Below are 13,977 nucleotides of genomic sequence, written 5' to 3'. Positions count from 1 at the left end.
CCAGCGCCCCCCCCGGCCCTTTAACTGGCCCCTTCCCGACTCCCACTGCCCAGGGGTCCAGTGACTATCCTGGGGCCCCCCACCGTTTCCGGGGTTCAAGCCCCGCCCACCGCCGGTTCCCGGGGAGGGGGGGGTCGCTGTAACCTGCCCCCCTCCCCTGGGCCCGCCCCTGGACTGCGGCCCCCTGCCCTACGGCTACAGGGCGAAAGGGGGGGGGGGTGTGAAGGAAGCCTCTCCGGCCCCGCCCCCCCAGCTCGCGCGCGCCCCCGCCCTCCCCCCTCCCCCCAGCGCGCGACCCTCGGGAGATAGGGATTTAAATAAAATTTGAATAAACCCCCCTTCTCAAGCTGGAAGGTAGAAGGGAAGGTTGGAGGGGAGCAGGGAAAGGGGGAGGGGGCAACTGGGGTATCTCAGCCCCCCTGGTCCCCCGGCCCCGCGTTGCTCCGGCCCGGGGCCCTGGTCGCCTCTCTCATCCCTCCTCAGCTCCTTCCTCCTTCCTCCTCTCTTCCCCCTTCCCTCCCCTCCCCTTCCCTCCCTCTTCCTTCCCTCCTCCTCCTCCTTTTACTCCCTCCTTCTCCCAGAGGAACCCCGCCCCCACCTCCTCCTTATCCCAACCCTCCACTTTCTAGGACGAGAGTGTGCAGGGCACGACGGGAATTGTAGTCCTACGAACGCTGGTGCTATCGTGGGAACAATAGGACACAGGGACCAGCGGGCACTACAAACAAGATGGCGGAAGGTATGCCACGCCGGGAGCCGAGCATCCCGGGAGTTGTAGTCCAGCAGCACCGACGCTCCTCGTTGAAGAACATAGAAGAGGAGCGGGAGGGATGACTACAAACAAGATGGCCTGCTACCCCAACCCGACCTCCTTCCCAGGCACTCACACGCCCTCCTGTCCACAACCCTCCGCGTGTGTGGTACCTGACGGGAGTCGCAGTCCATCTGCTGCCTTCCCGCTGCCATTTCTACGCGTCAGGAACAATGGAAAGGTGAAAAGGAACGAGGACTACAAGCAAGATGGCGGAAGGGGGAGGCGTACACCTGACCAGCAGGCGATCTTAGAGGTGCGATGGGAACAGTAGTTTTCTAGCTCCTATCGTTTCTTTAGGATGGCGGAACCAGGAGGACAAAGAGACTACCATAAAGATGGCAGGCTACCTAACCTCTTCTGGCCGCTCCATTCAGCCACCTTGAGCACCTCGCCCGCCGGTAATACCAAAATCCCGCACCCCCTGCGCAAAGCCTGCCGGGAGTTGCAGTCTTCCCGGCTCCCCTTGGTTCTCTTCGGTCGAGACAATGGAAGTGAGCGGGGCGGGAGGGCTACGGCGAGGATGGCGGCCGGAGGAAGGGCACAGCAACCTGGGATTTGTAGTTCAGATGCTAAGGTTATTCCCTGCAGAAATGGGGGAGAGGACTACGGTCAAGATGGCAGCCGAGCTCACGCCGTCTGCATCAGTGCCTACTGGGAGACGTAGTCCCATCCTGAGCGCTACCGAAAGGACGTTGGCTGTATAAATGTGTGCATCACTGCGGACACGCCAAGCTGCTGGCGGACGGAAACGGAAAGTCTCTTTTCCTTTTCCCTGACCACCCCTTTCGGAGTACTCTGCAGGGAAATGTAGTCTCAAGCCTTCCCTCGCCAGTGGAGGAGAATTGATGTCACCAGTGGGGGTGGAGGAATCAGTGCGGGTGAGGGAGAACCGTAGGGGCGATCTAGGAATGTGGAACGCCCGCCGCCCTAGGGGAATGAGGATTTCATATTTCAAGAGAAGGTTCTTAGAGGAAAGCCACCGTCATCAGTATTGTAGAGACGAGGGAGGCGTGGTACTCGCCAGAAAGTACACTCGCGCTGTGGTCCCTTGGCAAGCCTCACATACCCCCCCACCCCCCCACCCCACGCTTGTTCTCCTAAACCTCTGGAAAGCAATCTCTTACTAGACGTGAGGGCCCAGGGAAATGGCTCTGGAATCATACACAGTCCCTCCCCGCGCCCTAGGAGATCACCAGACCTCGGTTTTCTCACCTGAAAAGTGGGGATGATGATATACCCACCTCGAAGCCAAGCCGAGGTGGGAGTTGGGAGACTGTTCACAAAAGTGTCCTGCTGTGGCACGAGGAACGTGAGAGTAGCAGTTCCTTTTTCGGGTTTTTTTCTAGCCCAGCTGTCCTAAAAGCCCAGGAATCCTTCATGCCGGACAGAGTTCGCTTCTGTAAGAAGAAAACTGCCGGGTAGGCTACCCCCATCTTGAGCCGCCTCCCGCCCATCTTCATCTGGATCCTTCAACGTCTACTACCGATCATTACTCCCAGGGGGCGCCCATTCTCCACCTAACCGAGCTCCTATACACCGCGAATATTCCTCCCGCTGAAGTTGTAGGCGCCGCATGCTGCCCAGCCTCCTTGCCCTGCCTACTTGCCAATCAGCCTTGGAAGCCTCCCTCAGCTCCTCCCGCCAACACAGATGAACTGTTTCCCACTCGGTGCCATCTTACCTGCCTTCTTAATTTTCCTCCTGCTCCTGGAAAAAAAAAAATCACTCACTGAAGACCCCACAGCTTCTCTCTCTGCTGGGTTTGGGAGATTTGGTGGGTGTGGCTTTTCTGGCAGGGAAGTTAACGCTGGCCACTGCAAAGGAAGTCCCAAGTGTGCAGGAACTGGCCTTGAGCTGCACTGAGTCTCCTAGAACTGAGTCCTGCTGTCAATTTAGGCTCCTCTTGGTCCACATAGCTTTAACTTTAGCCTGCAGGATTGCTTCAGGGCCTTTTCAAGAACTGTTCTCCAAAACCACCCACCTTTCTTAACCTCTAATCCCATTTTTCCACCCACGGCTTATCTTTCAAGTCTATTTAAATGCCACTGTAGCAACTGAGCCTTCCACAAACCCAAATGAGATTATTATTTTTTCTTTTCTTTTCTGCTGAATTGGGAGGTTTCTGAGGAGTCGCCTCAAAGTTCTGGTTAGGTTAGAGGTTGTTAGGGATAACCGAAGGCCTTAAACTTGCATGCTGGACAATTAATCTACTACTCAACTGCATTTCCAGCCCACTCCACATGTTTCCGAGTTCTTTCAGACATCTCATTTAATCCTTATAAGAATCCCACAGGCCAGTTGCTGGTGGCTCACATCTGTAATCCTAGCTACTCAGGAGGCTGAGATCTGAGGAGCACAGTTCAAAGCCAGCCCAGGCAGCAAAGTCCATGAGACTCTTATATCCAATAAACCACTAGAAAACCAGAAGTGGCCCTTTGGCTCAAGTGGTAGAGCGCTCACCTTGAGCTGAAGAGCACAGGGACAGTACCCAAGCCCAGAGTTCAAGCACCACAACCAAAAAAAAAAAAAAAAAGAATCCTACAAACCAAAGTATGGTGGTATACCCCTGTAATCCATGTTCTTGGAAAGCAGAACCTAGAGGATTTGGGGTCCTGGAGTTTAAGACCAGCTTGGACAATGTAGGCCACATTTCCAAAAACAAAACAAGCCAGGCTCTGGTGGCTAACACCCATAATTCTAACTACTCAAGAGGCTGAGATCTGAGGCGCGAGGTTCAAAGCCAGTCTGAACAAGAAAAGTCTGAGGGACTTATCTCCAATTAATCACCAAAAAGCTGGAAGAGGAGCTATGGCTCAACTAGTAGAGCACTACCCTTGAGCAAAAAAGCCCTGAATTCAAGCCCCAGGACTGTCTCTGTCCCTTTCTCTGTCATTGTCTCTCTCTCTATTTCTCTCTCTCACACACACACAGAAAATTTATATCAACCAACTTAGAAGTAGATTCCTAGAGCTAGAGCTGTGGGCATTATAAAAATTTCCTCTTTAAAGCAGGAAGCAGAGGCTTTCATGTAGAATCCAGGCTACTTTGGAGGCAGAGAAGGGGAGGATCAAGGTTTGAGGTCATGCCAGGCAGAGTTATTGATACTCCCATCTCATTCAATAAGCTGGGCATGATAGTACATTTTTGTCATTTCAGCTATGAGAGAGGCTTTAGGTAAGAAGATTGTGTTCAGGAGTTGCCCCCAAGCAAAAGCAAAATCCCAACTGGAAAATAACCTAAAAGCAAAAAGATGATTGAGTGATTGGCTAATAAGCACAAGGCTCTGAGTTCTAATCCCTGTGGAGTGAAGGAAACATTCCCTTTTTGTGCTAGTACCAGTACTTGAACTCAGGGTCTCCACTCATCTTATATTCTTGTTCCACTTTCTTGCTCCAGGTTGGTGCTTTATGATTTTAGCCACACCTTTAATCTGGCATTTTGCTGGCCAATTAGAAATGAAGTCTCATGGACTTTTTTGCTCAGACTCTACTTCAAACTATAGTCCACTGGCTTCAGCCTGGGAGGCCCAGGCTGGAAGATCATGAGTTAAAGGCCAGCCTGGGCCATCTAGCAAGACCCTGTCTCAAAAAACCACCATGGAGGGGAATAACAAGTGTTAAAGAGAATGTGGGGAAATTGGACCCCTTGTACATTGCTGATGGGGTTCATTTCACCTAACATCAATTTATCTGACCATTTCTGCTTGTCTCAGACATATATAAGATAGGTGATGCAACAATTGTGGAAGATAATACAGCAGGTCACCACAAAGTTAAACATACAATTATTGTAAATAGTAATTACCACTGTTAGTAGACCCAAAAGAATTTTTTTTGTTGTTGTTTTTGCTATTTTTTGGGGGCAGGGGGGTCTGTCGTGGAGCCTGAACTCTGGGCCTGGGCGCTGTCCCTCAGCTCTTCAGCTCAAGGCTAGTATTCTACCACTTGAGCCACTGGGCCACTTCCAGCTTTTTCTGCTTATGTGGTGCTGAGGAATCGAACCCAGGGCCTTATGCCTTGCAAGGCAATCACTCTACCACTGAGCCATCTACCCAGCCCCATAGACCCAAAAGAATTGAAAACAGAGACCCAAACAATTGTTCACCAAAGTTTACAGCTTCATTATTCTCAATAGTCAAAAGGAAAAAGGAGAAGAAGAGGAGGAGGAGGAGGAGGAGGAGGAGATGATCCTGACCCATGCTACAACAAAGATGAACCCTAAATATGTATGCTAAGTGAAAAAAGCCAAATGCAAAAGGACAAATAGTGTCTGATACCTCTATATGAAATACCTAAAGGAGTCAAAATTCATAGAAAATAAACTAACTGTAGTTATGAGCCTCTAACTCCAGCCACTCCCTAGGTAGGATCCAAGTCCCTCTGAGGCCTTGGATTTGCTGTTGCCTAAAGTTCTTTCCTCTACTAGAAAGATCTAAGTCATGCTTGCCTTGGATCAGAGGTCAGGGGTTAGTTGCTTCTCAAGGCTAGTTGCCTCTCAAGCCTGATTCACTTATTCCCTCCCTCCCTTTTTTTTCTCCTTCCTCTTTCCCACCCTTCCTTGTTTCCTTTCTTGTTTTGTTTTGTCAGTCCTGGGGCTTGAACTCTGAGCTTGGGTGCTGTCCCTGAGTTCTTCAGCTCAAGGCTAGCACTCTACCACTTGAGCCACAGCACCACTTCCAGCATTTTTCTGCTTATGTGGTGCTAAGGAATCGAACCCAGGGCCTCATGCATGCAAGGCAATCACCCACCTTCCAACCCACAGCTTTAGAATTTTTATATTTCAGCTGGTGGTCCCAGTTTTCATTAACATACTGTATTGCTACAATTCAGAGACAGCAATAGATTCTCATATGCAATCCAACCTACATTTATTTCATGTTGTGTAGCACACACAGGTACTACATAAGAATTTGTCTTGGTAGTCACAGGATTAGTTCTAGAAACCCCATCAAGAGCAACCTGTGTGGGGCTGGGAATGTGGCTTAGTGGTAGAGTACTTGCCTAAGCATGCATGAAGCCCTGGGTTCGATTCCTCAGCACCACATAAGGAAAAAAACGCCAGAAGAGGTGCTGGCTCAAGTGGTAGAGTGCTAGCCTTGAGCACAGAGAGGCTCAGAGACAATGCTCAGGCCCTGAGTTCAAGCCCCAAGACTGGCAAAATAAAAAGAGCAACCTGTGTGAAGTTGATCAAATCCTTTATATAAAGTGGTAGCTTTTGGGGGGGAGGCTGGGAAGGTGGCTCAGTAATAGAGTGCTCACCTTGCATACATGAGGCCCTGGGTTCGATACCTCAGCACCACATAAGCAAAAAAAGCTAGAAATGGGGCTGTGGCTCAAGTGGTAGAGTGCTAGCCTTGAGCTGAAGAGCTGAGGGACAACGCCCAGAGTTCAGGCCCCACGATCAACAAAAAAACCAAACCAAACCAAAACAAAAAACAGTGGTAGCTTTTTGTGTGTATGTGTTTGTTGTTGTTATTGTTGTTGTTGTTGTTTGTGCCAGTCCTGGAGCTTGAACTGGGTCTGGGCGCTGTTCCTGAGCTCCTTTTGCTTAAAGCTAACACTTTACCTCTTGAGCCAAAACATAAGGTAGTATTTGCATTTAGCCTAAGTATGTGTTCCATATACTTTAAATCATCTCTGGATTATTGTAATACCTAATCCAATAAAAATGCTATGTAAATAGTCATGATATTGTTTAGGGAATCACACGAAGAAAAGTTTGCCCAAGAGTCTATACAAATACAGTTGTTTTGAATTTTGCTTTGCATTTTTCTCTCTCAAAGTACTAAGGATTGAATCCAAGGCCTCTCCCTTCTAGGGAAGCGTTTTACCACTTAAGTCCTGACTCCACTTCTATTTTGTATTTTGGTCCTCTTTTCCTCCCACTGAAAAATGCTGCTTTTTTTTTTTTTTTTTTGTCAGTCAAAGTTAGCTCTCTATCCCTTGAGCCACAGCACCACTTCCAGATTTTTCTGTGTATGTGGTACTGAGGAATTGAACCCAGAGCTTCATGCATGCTAGGCAAGCACTCTACCACTAAGCCACATTCCCAGATAGCTTCAGTCTCATTCACCTAGGCTCTAGAAAGGTGCTATAGAGGTCCATGGAATTGATGGAGCGGGCTGAGGGGCTGAGTCCTCATCCTGATAATTGCTGTGTTAGTGCCCCACATTAGCTACCTCTTTGGTCTGCTACTCCATTTGGATGAAGCTCTGGCATGGGCGTTCCTCAAGGCCAGGTACTCTTTTTTTTTGGGGGGGGGTGTCCGATCGTGGGACCTGAACTCCGGGCCTGGGCGCTGTCCCTCAGCTCTTCAGCTCAAGGCTAGCGCTCTACCACTTGAGCCACAGCGCCACTCTGGCTTTTTTCTTTTTGCTTATGTGGTGCTGAGGAATCAAACCCAGGGCCTCAGGCATGCAAGGCAAGCGCTCTACCACTGAGCCATCTTCCCAGCCTTAGGCCAGGTACTCTTAATTGGATATATCCCTAAGTGTGTCCTGTTTGAGGCACCATTTGGGATTGTTATGTTCTTCCCCTCCTTCCATCCACACGTGCTGTAATCGTTCAGCTTAATTGAATTAAGAGACAGTGAGGAGATTTGTAAAGGCTACTTCTGGGTGCATTTGTGAGGCATTTCCAGTGATGATTAGATCATGAGGACTCTGAGATAATGGATTAATCCATTGATGGGTTCAAATTTTGAACTGACTATTAGAAGGTGGTGGAACTGTGTAGGGTGGGGCTTTACGTAGAGTAAGCGGTCTCCGAGGGCAGGACATTGAAGGTGTTATCTGTTACTCCTCTCTGCTTCCTAGCCATCATGAGGTGAGTAGATTTCCTCCACCATCATCTTCTGCCTTATCATCAGCCTAAAAGCAGTGGAGCCACAAAACCAAGAACTAAAACCTCTGAAGCTGTTTTATTTTGTTTTTTGTTTTTTTTGATTGGTCATGGGGCTTGAACTCTGGGCCTGGGCACTGTCCCTCAGCTCTTCAGCTCAAGGCTAGCGATCTACCACTTAAACAACAGTGCCACTTCTGGCTTTTTCTGCTTATGTAGTGCTGAGGAATCGAACCCAGGGCCTCATACATGCAAGGCAAGCACTCTACTATTGAGCCACCTTCCCAGCCCTTAATATTGTTTTTCTGGCAAGTATTTATCACAGCCACAAAAAGTCTAACATACTCACTGAACCTGGTGCTGGCCATGTAGAGATGACAAAATGCTGGCCTTCCATATATAATGCAGGGTGGTCAGTAAATAGAAGCAGGTGTAGAGGTCTAGGAACTCCCCATATTAACTAGCAGCATGGAAGACAGGGAGAGCTCAGAAGAAGGACCCATCCATGTGGATGTAGGGTATCAGGTGGAGGAGGAGGAGGAGGGCAAAGGGCAGGAAATGAGTAGCCAGTATGGCAGAAGGAGAGGATGAGAAAAACAAAAGCAAGACTAAAGGCTTTTCCAAGGACTGCTAAAAGCTTTGAAATTACGATTTTATCATGAGATCACCAGGAAGTGAAGGAAAGGTGTAGGGTGAGAAGGGCAACCTTGCTCTTCCCTATCTCATCATCTCTACAAATCACCAGTTTCTCTCTCAGTGGTCTTGCTTGTTTCTGAACTCTGCCAAGCCTGATCTAGCCTTAGGAAAGGTATGTAACCAGGGGTAGAGATCTTTTTGGGGTTAATGTTGAGGGTAGGGTAAGGATCTAGCTCCGCATATGTGTTTGCTTTGCAGCACTGGGGATTAAACCCAAAGCATTGTGGATGCGAGGCAAGCACCTGAACTATTTCTGTCCCCCAGCCCTGTAGCTTATTTTATCTTTTCTGAATGAGCCTGATTATGTGGTTTCTGGATAATGTTAGGGTTATGTATGAGGGTTCTAGGAGTAGATGGGCACCAGATCTCTTGGGAGCACATGTGTGGCAGAGACAAGTATGAGCTCAGTAGCACTGGTGAGGACATCAGTATTGTAGCCCAAATCCCAAAGGAGGGCCTCATAGCAAGAGCCCAGGCTTTTGGTGGGTAGCATCAACAAGGGCCTACAGTAAGAGTCACTATCCTTGTTTGCAGATAACCAAACAGAGAAGTTAAGTAACCTGCCCAAGCGAGGGATGAACAAAGGTAGGACTTAAGCCCAAACCTGCTGACTCTTAAATTGTTGGGCTCCTCAGTGTATTAGCTTCTATTGAGACAAGAAGAAAGAGAGGCAGGTGGACCGGAAGGGCAGGACAGGAAGGGATGGCAAAGCTGCTCTTCTCAGCCAAGACAAGTCACCTTGGGCAGACAGATCAAACAGACAGGCTTTGGGTGGAGGCTGATTCCCTTAACCGTGAAGGGGCTCCTGAAAGTCCAGGGGGGATAAACTGAAGACCCGCGAGGCAGGCAGTGGGTGGGGGTTGACCTACCATCTTGGTGAGACCCAGTGCGACCCCCCCTCCACCTATGAATAGATCAGATTGAGTATCTGTCCCCTCCTTCCCTGCTCTCCTCCTCCTCCTTTGCTGCCATGGCAGGGCCCACGCCTCAGTGCTCCTACTCAATGGGCCTTCTCTAATCCTCTGACATCACCACCTGCCCCACATAGGCCTTACCTGTCAGCTTGGCAGCCCCTAGTTAAGAAGATGGTGTTTAGTAGCCCCCTCAAATTCAGAATCTTCAGTGTTGGCGATCTCTTCCCTCCTTTAGCTCAGAGTTCAGATCTGACACCCCAACTCCAGCCCTGAGTGGAGGACAGGGCCTAGCACCTAGGATCTGTGCTGATTTTGCTGTGTGGCTCCAGGTTAGTAGCTATCTTCTTCTAGGCCTTGAATTCTTTAGCTAGCTATACCCCTCCCATCCACACAGACCACATCTAGGATAACACATTGATTGACTCCTTTTGGCTTTTTCTTAGATCCTTGTCATTTTGCAAAAGAGTTATTTTATTTTTTACTTTTTGAGACAGGGTCTTGCTATGTATCCTGGCTGGCCTGGAACTCACAATCTTCCTGCCTCAGCCTCTCAAGGTCTGGGATTACAGGTTTATGCCACCATGCCATGTTTTTGGGGGGTCATGGGGCTTAAACTCTGGGCCTGCCTCTGTCCCTCAGCTCTTCAGCTCAAGCACAGTGCCACTTCCAGTTTTCTGGTAGTTAATTGGTGATGAGAGTCTCACAGACTTTCCTGCCTGCACTGGCTTTGAACTGTGATCCTCAGATCTCAGCCTCCTGAGTAACTAGGATTACAGGCATGAGCCATCGGCGCGTGGCTGAAACCATGCATTTTATAAGTTCATATGGTCACTGTTGGCCTTCAACACTGGACTGTGGGTCTTTTAGGAGGAGCTTTGTGCCTTTCCATTCACCCTAGTGCCACACACATTGTATCTGTTGGGTGAATGTGGGGCATGTCTCCTTCCTTGTCACCCTCAGCCACGCAAGGTGAGATGCATGTATTCTTATGCCCCTAGAGGGCGACAGTAGGGTTCTCAGCATGGTCAGACTCTCAGGTTGAAAAGACTGCCAGCCCATTGTGGAGAGGTTGATAAAGATCTGGAAAGTACCAGAACCTGCCTCTCTCTCCATCCTGTTGCTCTGCCACAGGCTTTGCTGCTGCTGCTGGTGTGTGTGTGTGTGTGTGTGTGTGTGTGTGTGTGTGTGTGTTGATATGGCCAAGTCCAGGTTTCCTATGTCCCAGCTGCATGTTTATTGCGGCACACACACATGTGTGGATGAGGTGTGTCTATCTGTTTCATGCAGCTCAGTTACCCCTGGCTGGGCCTCCAAGTGTACAGCGTGTGTTCACGTATCTATGTGCATCTGGTACACATGCATACTTGGGGCGTGTGTAGGTCTGGCCTGATATGACACACGTGGAAACATGCTTACTAGTATCAGCTTGGCAAGAGCAGGGATTTTGTCTTGTCCCATGCTGTCTCAGCTCCTAGAAACAGTATGAACACACAGTAGGATTCATGCTTACTTGAATGAATGAACTTCATGGACGCATATGTATCGGCCTGCTGTGTGCCCATGTGCCAACATGTGTGTGGACGTGTACATATCCCTGCATCCAAGGGTGCACCTGGTTATGGGTGGTGGTGTTCCCACATCACGCTTCCCTGACCCTTTTCCAAACTCCTTGGGAGCCAGAGCCCGGTGCTTGGGTCCCCATGGGCGGAGCAGGGGGCCGCCTCCTGGGGAGAAACTGGATCCCAGGACCAGGACGTGCTGAGCAGCAGGGAGCAGGGCGGCCCCTTTGTCCCCCATAATCTCCTCCCCGCCCTTGCACCCTCCCTCCCAGCCACCAGAGTTTAAGGTCAAGTTTGGGGACTGTAGGGGTCTAGTGGGTCACATTGGTGTCCCTTTCCTTATTTTCTACCTTGGGGGCTTCCACTTGGCCTGGGTTGCTCCCACCTCTCCCTGCCTTGTCACCTGGCTGGCTCTGCCTCATTCTTTGCCAGGACCCTGTCCACTGTCTGCCCGCCCTCCTTCCCCAAGGCGTGACTCCTACCTTCCCTCCTGGGCGGCTCCAGGGCTTAGCCCCAGGTATAAAGCCACTTGAGACACCTGAGGGAAAGGACAGGTACCTGGAAGGATACAGAGATTGCAGAGGAAGGAGCCAAGGAGAGAGCATGAGCTTTCCGCTGGGTGAGTGAGGGGATGGGACTCCAGGGCTCAGAGGCCAGCAGAGGAGAAAGCCCTGCTGCCGGCTGCCTCCCTCGTTGCTGGTACTCATGACTGGCACGCCTTAGCAACTTTGAACCTGATGGTGTCTGCAGCAATTCACATATAGAAGGCTTCCTCCATCGGTCATTGAGCAAATATCTATTGACTGCCTATTATTTAGAAATATATCCTTGGTTTCTACAGGGGACTGGTTCTAAGACCTCCCACTAGGATCCCAAAATCTAAGGATGCTCAAGCTCCTTATAGAGAATGTTACATCCTTCTATTTACTTTATCATCTCTAGATGACTTGTAATACCTAATGCAAGATAAGATCTAGTGGGCAATGTATTGTTTAGAGAATAATGACAGGAAGGGTTATGCATATTCAGTACAGATGCAACTTTCTATCTGCAACTGGTTGAATATGTGGATGTTGAGCCTACCAATACAAAACCCTCAGAAAGTTTATAATGATGGCTCATGCCTACAATCCTAGCCATTAAGGGGATGAAGAGCTGGACACTGGTGACTCATGTCTGTAATCCTAGCTACCCAGGAGGCTGAGAACAGAGAATCGAGGTTTGAAGTAAGCTGGGGCAGAAAAATCCCCATGAAACTCTTATCTCCAATTAACCACTGGAAAACCAGAAGTGGTGGTGTGGTTCAAAGTGGTAGAGTGCTAATCTTGAGAGCAAAAAGCTCAGGACAGTACCAGGCTCTGAATTCAAGCTCCATGACTGACAAAACAAAACAAAACAAACAAAACAAGGGGAAGGGGCTGGGAAGGTGGCTCAGTGGTAGAGCGCTTGCCTTGCATGCCTGAGGCCCTGGGTTCGATTCCTCAGCACCTCATAAGCAAAAAGAAAAAAGCTGGAAGTGGCGCTATGGTTCAAGTGGTAGAGCTCTAGCCTCGAGCTAAAGAGCTGAGGGACAGTGCCCAGGCCCAGAATTCAGGCTCCACGACTGGACCCCCCCAAAAAAATAAGGGGAGGAGGTGAAGATCAAGAGACCAGCTGGGGCAAAAAGTTCATGAGACTCCAGTTCAACCAATAAAAAGCCAGGTGCTGCTGACTCACCTGTAATTCTAGCTATTCAGAGGCTGAGTTTTGAGGATCAAGGTTTGAAGCTAGCTTAGTAGACAAATCCAACAGACATTTATCTCCAATTAACCAGCAAACAGCTGGATCTGGAGGTATGGCTTAAGTGGTAGAGTAGCATCTGTGAGCAAAAAAACCGAGCAATAAAATGAGCTTAGCTAGATACTAGTGGCTCACCTCTTGTAATCCTAGCTGCTCAGGAGACCAAGATCTGGGGATCATGATTCAAAGCCAGCCCGAGCAGGAAAGTCTGTGAGACTCTTAACTCCAATAAACTACTAAAAAAGCCAGAAGTAGGGCTGGAATGTAGCTCAGTGATAAAGCACTTGCCTAGCAAGTGCAATGGTCCTGGGTTCAATCCTCAGTACCCCCCAGACTCCCCCCCCCCAAAAAAGAAAAGCTTCACAGCCAGAAGTGTTGCTGTGGCTCAAGTGGTATAGTAGTAGCCTTGAGCAAAAAGTCCAGGGACAGCGCATGCCCCAAATTCAAGTCCCCTGTCATCCCCCAGACTGACATTAAAAAAGGAAGGAGCCGGGTGCCTGTGGTTCACGCCTGTAATCCTAGCTACACAGGAGGCTGAGATCTGAGGATCACGGTTCAAAGCCAGTCTAGGCAGGAAAGTCTGTGAAACTCTTTATCTCCAACAAACCACCAGAAAACCGGAAGTGGTGCTGTGGCTCAAGCGGTAGAGCGCTAGCCTTGAGCTGAAGAGGGCAGGGACAGCGCCCAAGCCCAGAGTTCAAGCCCCACGACTGACCAAAAAATAAATAAAAAAGGAAGGAAGGAAGGATGGGAGGAAGGAAAGAAGGAGAAAGAAAGAAAGAAAGAAAGAAAGAAAGAAAGAAAGAAAGAAAGAAAGAAAGAAAGAAAGAAAGAAAGAAAGAAAAAGGGAAAGAAAGAAAGGGAGAGAAAGAAAGGGAGAGAAATACGGGACCCTTTATAAAAGTGTATGTCATCTAGTACAAAGACATGTTAATCCTCTTGGTATTACTTCAATTTTAGTGTAAAAAGCAAGTGCAGTGCAAGTGTTTCTTGATCTGAATGCTGGTTGGGAGGATATATTCACTTTGTGAAACTAATTAAGCTTATGACATGCATTTTTCTATATATGTTATTTTAAATTTTTTGTTATTTAAAAGTGATATGCAGAGGGGATAGTTACGTATGATAGGTAATGAGTACACTTCTTTTTTGACAATGTTACCTCTTCTCTTGCTCTCTTCCAGTTCATTATTTTCAATGAAAACATTTTTTTTTTTAGTAGTACTGGAGTTTGAACTCAAGAGTCAGGGTACTGTCCCTGAGCTTTTTGTGCTCAAGGCTACCATTGTACCACTTTGAGCCACAGCACCACTTCCACTTTTTTGGGGTTTTTTTGGGTCCGGTCGTGGGGCCTGAACTCTGGGCCTGGGCGCTGT

The sequence above is a fragment of the Dipodomys ordii genome, unplaced genomic scaffold, assembly GCF_000151885.1.
Source record: "Dipodomys ordii isolate 6190 unplaced genomic scaffold, Dord_2.0 Scaffold14, whole genome shotgun sequence".
Classification (NCBI taxonomy): Eukaryota; Metazoa; Chordata; class Mammalia; order Rodentia; family Heteromyidae; genus Dipodomys; species Dipodomys ordii.
This window is presented reverse-complemented; position numbering follows the sequence as displayed.